The sequence below is a fragment of the Zootermopsis nevadensis genome, unplaced genomic scaffold (genome assembly GCF_977971745.1).
Source record: "Zootermopsis nevadensis isolate Lab colony 2312 unplaced genomic scaffold, Znev_1.0 Znev_ptg000028l, whole genome shotgun sequence".
Classification (NCBI taxonomy): domain Eukaryota; kingdom Metazoa; phylum Arthropoda; class Insecta; order Blattodea; family Termopsidae; genus Zootermopsis; species Zootermopsis nevadensis.
Genome location: NW_028259160.1, coordinates 2629988 through 2644518, shown reverse-complemented (window position 1 = coordinate 2644518; position 14531 = coordinate 2629988). Strand labels below are relative to the sequence as shown.

At 41.0% G+C, this 14531-nt stretch overlaps 1 long non-coding RNA gene across 2 annotated transcripts in view; it reads left to right on the top strand.

Moving 5' to 3' along the window:
- LOC110837340 (uncharacterized) overlaps positions 1–14115 on the top strand; it is an 87807-nt gene extending 73692 nt beyond the window's left edge. For both annotated transcript variants that reach the window (XR_015537406.1, XR_015537407.1), the window contains exon 3: positions 11445–14115. This is a non-coding gene — a long non-coding RNA (uncharacterized LOC110837340). The remainder of the gene's footprint in view (positions 1–11444) is intronic.
- The last annotated feature ends 416 nt before the right edge of the window (positions 14116–14531 follow it).

The window sequence follows — 14531 nt, the reverse complement described above, 5'->3', positions numbered from 1 at the left end:
TGTGATGCGTGGCGTTTAGAATTTCGCAGCTTACTTGTTACAACTTTCAGCTCATTGTGAAATGAGCTTTCCACATTTCGCAATCAGTGGTTTGTCTATGTTTATAATCACTTCGTTAACGTTGCTACAATGATTAATGCGTTGTCATGTCGCCATAACACTTGTCACCATTACAAAACATCAAAGTTTTCCATAGAAGGTCCGAGTGTTGTTTCCACTTCACAAGTTTGCAAGGCCATGATGTTGGTATCGGTAACAGATTTAAAATACTGAGTGGACTCTGGTCGTAAGAAGTATGACGCCTGTGGTCATCTTGGTGGTTACCAGTGTTTCAGTTAGGGGTTACCACCTGTATTTTTTTGCCTTGAACCCAAAAGATCATAATCCTAATCTATTAAAGAAATAAGACGTTCAAATCGTTCCTGGGAGTTTCAGGAAGATTCCCCATGTTGTGTCCATAATAAGAATTTCTTTAATCTAATTAGCGGACGGATTAGTAATGTGGTTACCTATTTACATGAAAATGAATGTTCATTCAGGAAGGCTGGGCGACTCGACGGTTCTGGTTTGATTCTCGGCAGTGGGATCTTCGTCTTTTTTACCCGAGCTACGTAGTGGCTTTCGAAAGCGTGAAGCCTACCGCTCAGCTCCATCTAGTTCCGAGGTTAAGAAATCTTTCCCATGGGTACTTTTCACCATTAACCCATTACTCTGCCCCATAGCCGCTGGGTAGTACACTATAGTACTCACGACACGCCGTACGCAGGCTACGGGAATCGATCCGCGACCAGTGAATAAACAGGAATGTTGCTTCAGCACGTGTCGTTGCATTCCAGTGCCACAGGGCTGAGTCTTAATGTGCGCACTTTCTGTACCACAGTATGAGAAATAAAACGAGAATTTTTTTTAGAAGGCGTTCTGGCGTTATCAGACAGAACACAGATGAAGATGTTAGCTCAGTTTTACATTTACTTTCATTTCAAATATACACCCAAATAATACTTGTGATTTATCTCTTTAGGGATTATTTATCAACCATTTAACAAGGTAGGTATATTGGGAACTGTTGACGTTTTGAACTTGGCTGTCGAAGTAATTGTGCTATGCTTTTGGGATTAATTCTGTTGCTACGTATGGAATTGATTCTGTTTGCTCCCCGGGGTGACTTCGCTGCGACACTTTGCGCTAGAGTTAGCAGTCGACTTGGTGAGCTCTGGATTTATTTTCATTTATTTTTAGGGCCTAACATGTGGTGTTGATTCTAATGAGTTGTAAAGTCACTGAGGGCCACTACGTGGGGACTTATGTTTTGCTTACAAGTCTCTTCATTTCGACGCAGCCACGCTGCCTTGCATGGACCGTGTGACTTTTTGTGGGGCTGTGATCCCACGGTACAGCGCGCTCTGGCGCGAAACTTGAAAACTGCACACTGTTGCCACCTTAACTCCAAACTCTCCAGATGCGGGGGATTTTGTTTATTGGAATTATTATTCAAAATAATAGGAAATAAGCAAAATTTATGGAAACTGGGCTTAATTTGCGCTCAGAAGAAGAAGAAGAAGAATTTGAGTACAAATGTATACCGTATTTTCTAAATATAAAGTATCTTGTATTTTACAATATTTCAGACCATGAACTAACACTGATTTATCTTTCTCGTCACCAAGAACCTAGACTGCAGTGTACGAATATACATAAGTCTATCCACGTTGGCAGTTTTTTCAGAGTTTATTTCTGATACAAAATGGCACAAAATCTAGTGGAAGAAACATAACAAAGAAAATTAAACACAAGAAGAAGGAAAAGATGACGAAAAAAAAGGGAAGAGATACGAGACGATTTCATATGTTTTGGTCATTTGTACGACAGTTTGTTTCTGGGATTTGATGCAGACCTGCACGAATATTAATTAGCAGGAAATTTACGATTGTGATCTGTGTATTTTCTAAGTTATAAGTGGAGTAACAATGTGAATTAGGAGACTGTTGTGACTTTACCCGTCTGCTGATGAGCCGATCTGTGTGTGTCCTAGAAATCATTTGCCACTAATTATCGCCCAGGTTCTACAGCACAAGGACAACATGGCTTCCCACACCGCTGGCTAAATACTGTTCTTGTTAACAGGAAAGTTGTCCATGTGCATAGCTCCATGCATTCACAACTTTGTGACTTCCTCTCGGTCTCTCTTTGTGGTCCATCTAACTTTCCATCCAATGACCACGTCCTTCCACCGCCGAGGCTAAGAATTTTTATAAGGGATGGAACGTGTTAATTTCAGTGTTACTACGTCAACTGTATTGAGCATTCTCAAAGCAAATAAACTCAATCCCATGCATTGCAGTGTTTTCAGTACACAGTTAAAGTTAAGATAGTAGAATAATGTAGAAATAAACATACAGGAAGACCTGATGTCATAGAACTGAATGAGAAAGCTAGAGGAAAAGGAGAAGGGCGAAACAGAAGAGTATGGAAAAGAGGGGAAGGCAAGAGACGAAGAAACAAAGTCAGGATAAGGACCAGTGGAGGGCCCACAATGAACCTCCGGCCTCCATAAGATGCACACCACTTAATAGACTGTCATCTACCCAAGAAGGATCCTTCGCCACTGAGTTAGTGAATTCTGTGTCGCCGAATTTTATAGCAAACTGGGTCTGATAAGTTGTACCCCGCTGATATGAATGGAGTGTTGATCAGACACGGGCGGGGAGTGAGAGCGTGGGAACCCAGTGAGGTGAAAGTCACGTCGAAGTCGAGTGAGGTGAGGCCGGTCTGTGGGCGGTCCCAGAGAAAACACATGCGATGTATTTGCATTGTGGAATATAGGTTAATCTGAATGTGAGAATCTTGAAGTGGGGCTGTACCGTGTGAATTCTTCGCACAGGTTTTTATTCGGCGATTTTCCTTAAGGCACGGTTGTTGACAACAGTCTAGTAGGTGGTAATGTTCTGACATAAGCAAGTGGTCTACGTTGAGAGAGCTGATGTCAGTGGCTCGCTATTAAGTAGAACGGTGGTTTGGCTAGTTCTGTTTCTCGCCATATTAACACTCGCCTTGAACATAACAAACCCCGAGGAGTGACACGTATGTGGGCCTTCTTACATTTGAGTTTGTTTTCGTATCAGTGAACGAATATTAATGTTTTTGTATCTGCTACAGATGTAGAATGATTTTCAGTACCGAGCATATATAAATGTAATATTTTAGACTTGTATCTTTGAGGCACCAAGGACGGGTTACCAGTTTTCTCTACATAAATTTTTTCTTAGATGAATGATGGGATATTTCGCTTAACCAAACGAACACTGGTCCTTCGATGTCCTCACCAGCTCACCGTTCATTATGTTTTCCGAGTAATGTCTTATTGGAACAGCGTCGCTATATAACCCGAAAATAATTTTTTTAAGTATTTGTTGAATTTATAACAAAATAAAAAAAAGTCCTACCACGTCAACATTGTTCTGTGGAAGTTGAAAGTAAAGCCCCACGCGTTTTAACCTCGACACTACTTGCATGTCAGAGGCAATCTTCAGTCGTTTCTTCGCCGGAAATGGACCCCTTTAACTGACTGAAGGATGTGCGATGAGAGAACATTTCCTGTCCTCGTCATGAATCGAACCGCAGTCGAGCACGTAGCCAGCCATTAACTTTCCTGACAACCTTTTCGGCTCACGCTGATAGTGGGAAAACGGACCAAGAAACAAAACTTTCAGGTGGACAGTTTTGTTCCAACATACAACCATTTCTTTTCCCTTGGATTTTCGTTGACAATTACAGCAACACTGAACTTCCCCCCCGCAGTACAATGGAGTCGCGACAAGATGGTGCACCAAATGAGCGCATTATACATTTTCCGATGGTCACCTGTTTGCTAGTCGCATTGCCAATAGATCTGACTTATTCATCCGGTAGTCTGCTGGAATGTAGTGACCGCCACACTGTATGAAGCCAGGGTTATGTCTCCTTTTGCCTGTATTGTTAAATGACCATCAAATCACAAATATCTCAGAAATCTTATACGTTAATAATTGTACTGGAAGATCGGCTAAGTGGGAGAGATATGGAAGGAAACGGTCTTGGTGTATTTTAAAATTAATATTCCATCTCATACCTGAATGACTTTAAGAAACCCACGGAAATCTGTGACGTTGGTTGGGCTTCCGATTTAGATTCGAACTAGGCACCTTTAGAATATGAACCACCATTACACAGCAATGCTTGATTGTGTGTGTGTGTGTAGTGTGCGTGCGTGAGAGCGTGCGAAACCTATTTTAAACCTGACTTCTTGTTAATTTAGGAATTAAAAGCTTGACCTCCCAGCAGTTTTACCAAGCAAAAATAAATATTATTCCCACAGACAGACACAAGCCTACTTTGTTACACTGACCTCTCATACTGACACTTCCCAATTAACTCTGAAGCAGTTACACAAATAATTGTGACAGTTAAGTCGTGTTTGTAATTTGTATGAGGTTTCCATATCAAAACTTTTTCTGCGTGATATAAATAGTTGAAATAGAAACGTTTTTTTTATGATTGAAGTTGGCAGAGATGGTATCTGTCGCGAGAAAACTAAAAACAAGACAAGTCTTTGACGATAACTGTTCTTGATATTGCGTCATATATTCTGGTTGAAGTTTGAAAGGTGCTTGCTGTCTCCATCATCAGGGTGCATACCCACCACCGTGAGAACCTGAAATCTCAGGACAAAGATTTATTGTCAATAGTCGAGTTAATGAATCCGTGATTGTATCTTTCGTTAGTAATTTCGTAATTTGTACTATTCATCAACTATTGGAAGGAATGAATAACATTTTCCAGTTAGAAGACCTAGGCGTAGATGGGATGATATTATGTGCGTGTATTGACTGTAAAGGTACAATTTGGCTGCACGCGACAGAGACAAGCGACCGAGGCAGGCGACAGAGTTACGAGACCGAGACTGGTCGCTTCCTGTCTGCTCTCTGTACAATCGTATGAAGTACAATTACGAGCGCGAGACAAAGACAGGCGACAGAGACAAAGCACAGGAGACCGCTCTCGGAAAAGTCTTGTCTCTTGAGTAAAGTATTGGCGGAAATTAAATTTACTGGTGACCAAGATGAGCAATTGGTAGAATGAGTAGCAGAAAACCGACCACTGACCACCGACAGAAAGATCCTTCTTCACGTCTGGTTTTGAATATTGAACTCATAGGTTTTCTTTGTTTCTTTCGCAACAAATAACAGCAACACATCATCTTCTTCTTCTTCTTCTTCGAGTAACCTTTTTAGAAGCATTTTTGTACTCATTTTTCACAGAATATGTGCACGTCTGTCTCAACAAAACAAAGAAAACAAACACTTTGCCGCATGTCTCGGTCGTCACCTCAAAAGTGTGTGGCGACAAGCTGCGATGTGTCCGTCTCCCGTCTCTGTCGCCTGCCTCGGTCGCTTGTCTCTGTCGCGTGCAGCCAAATTGTACCTTAAGGTGCAGTGTCGCGCAATTGTGAACCATAGTTGAATTTTTCGAGGATTAAAGAATGAAAAAATTCCCTAATTCCCTAATGTGCCTTTTTCACACCTACCTGATCTGACTACGCCAATCGAAAGAGTATATCGTGCCCTTTCATATGTATATTTTGAACTTTTTTCAAAATAACGTGTTTGCCCCCCCCCCCCCCAAAAAAAAAAAAAAAAAAAAAATTAGTTGCCATGACTTTTGAAGTAACCCTCGTAGTTACCATGGGTTTTTAATGCCACTAAATGCGTGTTGCAAATCTCGTAATGAGTTTCAGGCATTTCGGATTAATAAACTTGTAATATGTACATAATAGTTTTCTTAAAAATAATTAACAAATACGTTTGATAACCGTTATATAAATAAGAAAAGTTTGTTGCATTGACGAAGAATGCATTTCGCTGCGGGTCCTTCCTTGTTCTTTCCTTCTTCAAGACCCGTTCTGTTGTCGCATTCCATTACGATACATTAACCTTGTAGTGTCTCTTTAACTCCACTTGGAAAATAAGAAAACATCGTCTGCGCCCTGAGCTTCTACCTATCCAGAAAACGTTTCCCGCCAGGAAGCCTTGTCGTCATTTCAACAGCTGACAGTGACAACAGCATAAAGGCGTTGAAGTTATTGCACAGCCTGGGTTCGTTTCCCGGGAGAGTAATAATTTTTCCATGGACCCACGTCTACACCATGCCCTGGGCCCACACACCCGCTTGTAAGACGAATACCAAACCCAACCTTTTAAAACCCTGTCGTAAATATACGTACCACTTGCTTTGTTGATGATTAATCCTATATTTTTCCCCACAGAATAAACTGGTCGCGTGCACACTAGTAGTTTTTAGAAGCTGAATTTAATGACACATAAAATTTTTTTAAGTGTCCTGTTATTGATTATTAAATGTATTAAAATCCACCCAGAAGATTAATCTAGTACACGTAGCTACAAGTATTTGTTAAATATGTGACGTAAGAAATTGGGAATTTTATTGTTTCAATGATTCACATTGGGAGAAATCCAGACAAAGAACGGGTTCTGTAGCTGGTAGTGTGAAAAACACTCTCAAAAATTGTAATGATAGACTGTCCAGATCAGTTCCAATTAATCATACATTGTAATGGCTTCCTGTTCTTGCAGGTAATGTTTTTGATACGAATAGTTGTTACTAGTCAATGAAAGAGTTAGAGGTGGTCATCTTCTCTGTCTCTGCTTCTCCCAACCAATTTTGTTCTTCATTTTCTTCTCTTATGATTTATCTCTCTTCGTCCTTGCCATCCCTGTCTGTCTTTTTTCATTCTGTGTCTTCTTTATGAGAAAGTAGCAAACGCATTCTGATGCCACATCATCAGCAATTGGCTGGTTTGCCACTGGACAATGACCTTAGCGGCAAACTTCACACGGTTACTGCTAAGGTTCAAAGTCGCGTCCTCCGTTAGCTAGGCGGCTGGCTTTTCTGTAGCCAGTGTTTGGCCCTTACCTGTTGCAGCTGGATTCCTTTCTCAGATCGTGCAGTTATGCGTTCTTCATGCTTGGCACCTCTGTGTTCAGAGCGACAACGGTCTAAGTAGACGTTGCCTGTTCGAATTTAAAGGTTCAAGGACAGCAATACAGCATTATTCAAGAATGCCTGTCTCGGCCCACGAAATATTACCATTCATTTCAGCAGAAGTGCTTTTGAGTGATGGTACCTGTTCTTTCTTATGAATCATAATTTTAATTATGGAGGACTTCAGAGCGGGTCGAATTTACGGAATAAATGCTGTTTGGTTCAGAATCATTTGCCAACTCGTCTGCTAAGAGACATTTTTGTTTTGTCGGTTGTTTTATGTGGGTATGTTACTCTGTCTCTCACTTGGAGGAAGAGACACACGTCGAAGGTGAAGATGGCGTGTCTCCTAGGATGTTTCGCCATGTAGGTACATGCTGCCTTCATCGTCAAGGCGGACTGAAGGCGTTTGAGAGTAGGGTGTTGTGGATATTTGGTCCTGAAAGGAATGAGGCGACAGGAGACTGGAGAAAATTTCATAGTGAGAAGCTTCATAATTTCTGCTCGTCGTATGACATTGTTTTGGGGCTAGTAATTGAATCAGAAGGATGCAAAGAGCAAGGTGTGTAGTACGCATGGACAAAATGAGAAATACTAACATAATTTTGGTCGATGCAGAGAAAGGCACCATTGGGAGACATTTGGTGAGTGATAATGTTAAAAATAATCTTAGAGGAATTGGTTTAAATGTGGAATGAATTCAAATGCCTTGCCATAGAACATGGTCAAAATGAACTTTCGTGAATACTCTGATGAAACTCTGGGTTGTATACAGGCACAACATTTCTTGAAATTTGTAACACGAGGTGAACAAAAATGGGGGAGGTTGCTGGATTCTGGGCCTCGTCGAGCAGTAATACAGTTGATGAATAAGCTACGAGGTTATCACGGCAGCGAAGTTGTCGATATTTGTCTAAAGGCCATCGTCCTTGAAGATGGAAGCAGCGTGTTTCGAGGTATTTACGTACAAGTAGCATGAAATCTTGTCAGTCGTGTGAGAATGGCGTTATAATTAGACGTTTCAGAGGCTACAAACTACAAAAGCGAATTGATTTTTAAACTTTCTGAAGTATTAGGTTTAAAAGAAGAATTTATCAGGTTGTGAAAAATATATGAAAAGGATTAGAAATGGGCTGTTGATTAATTTATAATGATAATTTGTATTTATTATGGGTTCTTTCGTGATTGTGAGAGTCGAACTTCATCGATTGTGCGGAGGACATTGAGCGATGTATGAGGAAATACAGGCATACCTCGGAGACAGTCTCGTTTGTCGAAGTTAGTCCTCAGGAATGTAACGCCATGCAGTCTTACACTAAGCTACCACAGTTTCGGAAAACGTAGTTTCCATCTTTGGGAACATCGACATCGAGAAGAGAACATTTTAAATTCACTGCCTAGCCGTAACACGTAAAACGGTTCCTTCTTTATCTTTGTGCGGTATTTGACCGACTCGCTCATGCGGCTTCCTTTGTTTCGCAACTCTATGTTAACAAGATGGTGACCCAGAAAACAAAGGAATGTGGAGGAACGGTGACGTCTGCTGACCTCTAGCGGACAGAAATAAATTCATGGTGTAATTGCAGTTTATTTCTGCTCGAATGGACGTTTTTATATTTTAGTCTTGCTAGAGTGAGTGTGTGTTTTATTTTCTTTACTTCTGGGGAATAATTTGATGTTGCGAGGTCACAGGAGACCTTGGATGTTATGTGGGATGGCGAGGCGGGGAGGGGAGGAGTTGTTTGTTGCGACATCTCGGCGTTGTGTTTCCATTTATCTCTTAATCATGTTTAAATACCATGTTCATTTGGATGAGATCGCAGTGTTGTGTGTTAGATGACTGAAAATATTACATACGCAGGGGAATTCTTGAGAAGCAAATAGTGCTCTCTGCTAGTCGAGGAATTATCGGCTATTTGTGGAGTAGGAAGGTTCATTATCGTGTCTACAAGAGCCCATCACCGGTGTTTGTCATGATGTAGATCAACCCAGTCCACACAAACTCCAACATTTTTCTCCAAGATCCATTTTGATATCATCTTTACATCTACTCCTAGGTCTTCCGAGTGATATCTTGCCTTCAGGCTTTTTAGACCAATATTTTGTGTGCATTCATCATGTACCCCTTGCGCGCTATACGTCCCGCCCATCTCAGTCTCATTGTCTGATCTTGTAATAATATTTGGTGAAGTGTAAGTAACACATTTGACGACAATTTTTTTTATTTCAAATGGAATATGGGAAAGTTCGAACATTTCAATTCGCTGATGAAGTTGCAATAGGATTGATACCATTTAGGGGAGGCAAATATTTAATTATAATCGGACCTCGGCACGTGAGTGAGTGGTCAACTTCACAGCTATTTATCTCTGGGAAAGAATTCAGGACACTCATTGGGTGGAAGGGATGCTAAATTCTCTCATAATAAAAGTTACCGCCGTATCAGTGAACCCTGCGAAGAGCTGATGGAAGGAAATGTGTCGCTGGCAGTGAGAAGCTCCCAGTCAGTCGGACGGGCGGGTCCAGGAATGTGTCCCTGCCCGCGGCTCTCTTATGCCACCTCTGCGCATACGTTGCAAAAGTGGTTTATAGCACATCGCTGAAGAATTCTCCGAGATTGGAGCATTGACATGATGTGTCATATGTTCAGTGTACAACTTTGGATTTCTGGGATGGCCCGCGTCGGATGTGGTAAAAGTTATCTGGCGTTTCGGCAAACATTAGTTTCCATCTTCACTCTAAAGATGACAGTTGCAAATCGGCTCACCCCGAAAGCCGAAGTTGTACAGTGAACTCCAGTCGAAAAAAACGAAAGGGGAAGAATGTGTTGTATGTTATTTCTAAGCACGACCATGCATCGAAATCTTGCTTTACAAGCGGTTTATAAATCGCCCATTTATTATATTAATAAGATTCAATGTTTATTTCAAAAGGAGTTTCATTCCAAACATATTTTGGATAGCAAACGAATACGTGTTTAAATTTCCAGTTAAAATAACTTGTTTTTCGCAGTGACATTCTGACAAACTATGAAAACTACATTCGTTATTTTAATTGTAATCAGTAAAGACAAAATTAAACAGCCTTAACTTCTACTTCTTCAGTCTTTGTGGATTAGACATTTGGCCAATTCAAATCTAGAATTAGGTCTAAAAGTGTGAGCCTTTTCAGGCGTCTGGCAGGGTTCATGGCATTAGGAGTTGGGGGGGCGGTCGTCCCATCACAAGATTTTGCCCGCACAAGGCAGAACCATTCCCCGAAAGAATTCAGACTGACTCGTTATTCTAGTGGTCCAAAGTAACGCCCCCAGACCGCGCATCCACGGTGAGCAACTTAATTCCTACTTAACTTTCATAATATTTAACGAAGTACTTCCATCGTACACAACGTTATACAGATAATCAAACTGCCCATGTTTTGTTCATTACCATAATCAACAAAGCCCGCCATCTGACCCTATTTTGAACTTGTTGAATCCAGTTTTTGCATGCTGAGCCCCAATTATTATTCTCCTTTATGTAACTGCCTTAACTACATTTGGCGAGGAGTACAAAGTACGAAGCTCATCATTATGTAATTTTCTCCGTTTTTCTGTTCTGTTCAAGCATTTTTGCTTACCTCACAATGAAAGTCAGGTTTGCTCTCTCTCTCTCTCTCTCCTCTCTCCCCTCTCTCTCTCTCTCTTCTCTCTCTCCCCCCTCACTCTCCCTCCCTCGCACACAAACGCACGCACGCACAAACACACGCGCGGTTTAGGCATCTTAACGTTTGTACGAGGCACAATCTTTTAAATTCCAAAATGTAACGGTAACTCTTCGTGAGTTGATTAAGCCTGTTCTTAAGAAGTTCTACTAAAAGAAATATTAGTTCAAAACCCTTGGTTCTTTCAACTCTGTTTTCTACGTAAGTAATCTTACATTCTTCCTTTTCTTTGAAAATGACTGGCGCCAAACAGGAAACCACAGAGAGAAAGAAAGAAAGGAAAGGTGGAACAAAAACATTTTGGTTAGCACAATGGCAACGCTGTAGGGAATGTGACGTCACGACTCTCCTCTTCTCCCTACCCTAGTGCCGCCATAGCAGCATTTTCTGAATGAAACTCTCTGGGAAGACTGTTTGTCCTGTGATAATAGCCGTGTATAACCGGTGGGGGACTCACTCACAGGGGCCCCAAGGCCGTAAAAATGCACAGGGAAAAAAAATACTAATGGTAATGTTACTTGCAGCGACATCTGTTGACTACATTTTGAACTGTGTTCTAGTCGTTTTAAATGTTTGTTGACAGGTGGCAGTGCTGTGCAACCAGTCGGGAATTATGCTCCATGTAGTTATGCTCATTACGTGAGACTTGTGAATACGGGATGCTTTCATTCGTCTGAAATTATTAATACTCTGCCCTTTTTCAGGTGATTGTTCGGACATCGTTTGTTCTTTGCTGGGTGACTGAAAAATCTATCACGAATAAAATTCGCCAGTGTCTGGGTTACACAATGTAAGTAAAACATTTACTTTTGTGCATGTGTTTAATATTACTTATATTTTAATAAAAACTCTCACTCCATTCTTAAGTTAATGTCTAAATATTGTAAATGTTTAAAAAAAATCGGTAAATCTGAAGAATTGCTTCTTGAAGTTTTAGGACTCGTGCTTTATCTCAGCGCTGGGGATTATTCCACTCACTTAATGACGGTTACATGTCGAAACAAGTAGTGTTTATTTAATATCTCAAATTTTAATTACCTGTGTTTATTCACACTTAATATAATACCTCATATTTTGACGGTATACGGTATTTCGGGTTCGATTCCCGGCGGTGCCCGAATTTATAACTTGTGTTGGGCAAGGCCGTGGTCTAGGCAACACGGAGTTTTCCTCCGTGGCATCCCAACAATTACTCCATTCACACACAGAAGAAGGCAATGGCAAACCACTTCTGGATCATCTGCCAAGAACGTATATGAACAGGTCCCAGTCCGAGAAAAGGATGGAAGGATCATGTTCATATGGACCTGTCGTCAGACAGAACACTAAATAATAATAATACGGTATTTACTGACTAGGTAATAGGATGAAACCATTTAAGATCAATTCGACTCTTCGCACCAGCAACCTAACCTCTGCCCCCAATAACTATATTTTAATTTGTTATTCGTCTTCAGAGAGTCGTAATTTGTTTCAAAAATTCATGTTCCTCTGAATAAAATCTTTCAAAATCGTTATTAACCCAAATTAGATATGACATTGGCCCGAGTACATAAATACAAACAAATTAAAGAAAAAATTCTGTTACGCAGTTTTGATGGATTAAAATTCTCAGGAAAGTCGACAAAGACAATAGAAATTTAAAACAAAGTTACAGCATTCCGTCTGTAATGGTACAAAACTTATGAAACTCATCATAGAGATATTGTAATACATTTGGAAGTGCCTGAGGTAAAGTTGGTAATCTGCTTCCTTAGATGTTGGTAGTATTTCGTAGGATTTGCGGGTAAGTTGAAATGGCTAAGTATTTTAAATGTAGAATATTGTCAGTTCAAGACAAGATAAAGTAAAGTTGAACTGTAGGTTACTCAAAGTTAACGCTATAAATTCATGACCACCTTCTGATGATGTGTCTTGGGGGTCATGAAACTTATATATGACATTAAATAAGGTGGGGTGAATAATCAGTAGTCACAGCGACCCCACTCATGAGGATTGATCTCATTGCAGGAAATCATAAAGGAAAATTGTTTCATCACCACAAGAGGCAATATCAATGCCAGACCAAACATTAGCAACCACAACAAACACACACATGTGAAGGCGCTTTCATATTGCATCTGCTTAATATCAATACGTGGAATAGGGAATATTTTAAACAGCTGAATACTGTTTTAATTAGTTCTATCCGAGACATTGAACGCGTTCGAGCATCATATGGCCTATAGTTTATATTAGCGCTATTTTGTAACATATAGGCCTCTATGTGTTCGTTATCAGGTCGGAACTCAATTACTTAGACTGTATAAGTGTGGGTGTGAGTCCGTGTTTCGATAGTACGTGTTTAGGGTTGAACAGAGTCCCAGAATTGTGTTTTACGTTTTCTAGGTAAGGTTGTGTTCCTACAGTAAGTTTTAAGGCATTCCATTGTTTCCTGGACTCACTAATTTCACCACATTATATTTTACTGTCAGAGTGGTTCCGACATTAGTTTTAAGTTTGAAGATTTCCGTCTTCTGGGTTGTTGAGCTGTGTAGTCTGGTCGATGTTTACCAACGTTTCAGAGGTCATCGATGAATCGCCCTGATGACGGAGGCAGTATGACCTCTGAAACGTTGGTTAACATCGACCAGACTACACAGCGCAACAACCCAGAAGACAGAAATCTTCATACTAAGAATCGCCCTGATGACGGAGGCAGTATGACCTCTGAAACGTTGGTAAACATCGACCAGACTACACAGCGCAACGACCCAGAAGACAGAAATCTTCATACTCATCGCCCTGATGATGGAGGCAGTATGACCTCTGAAACGTTGGTTAACATCGACCAGACTACACAGCGCAACAACCCAGAAGATAGAAATCTTCATACTTATCGCCCTGATGACGGAGGCAGTATGACCTCTGAAACGTTGGTAAACATCGACCAGACTACACAGCGCAACGACCCAGAAGACAGAAATCTTCATACTCATCGCCCTGATGATGGAGGCAGTATGACCTCTGAAACGTTGGTTAACATCGACCAGACTACACAGCGCAACAACCCAGAAGATAGAAATCTTCATACTTATCGCCCTGATGACGGAGGCAGTATGACCTCTGAAACGTTGGTTAACATCGACCAGACTACACAGCGCAACAACCCAGAAGACAGAAATCTTCATACTCATCGCCCTGATGACGGAGGCAGTATGACCTCTGAAACGTTGGTTAACATCGACCAGACTACACAGCGCAACGACCCAGAAGACAGAAATCTTCATACTCATCGCCCTGATGATGGAGGCAGTATGACCTCTGAAACGTTGGTTAACATCGACCAGACTACACAGCGCAACGACCCAGAAGACAGAAATCTTCATACTCATCGCCCTGATGATGGAGGCAGTATGACCTCTGAAACGTTGGTTAACATCGACCAGACTACACAGCGCAACAACCCAGAAGACAGAAATCTTCATACTCATCGCCCTGATGACGGAGGCAGTATGACCTCTGAAACGTTGGTTAACATCGACCAGACTACACAGCGCAACAACCCAGAAGACAGAAATCTTCATACTCTGATGACGGAGGCAGTATGACCTCTGAAACGTTGGTTAACATCGACCAGACTACACAGCGCAACAACCCAGAAGACAGAAATCTTCATACTCACCGCTGTGAGAACCTCAAATCTTACAGTTTTAAGTTTGTATTTCAGGATGAATTAATTTCCGGCATTTTTTTTTGTACTGAACTGGAGACGAATTCAAATACGTATATATAATCCATCGTTTGAGTCC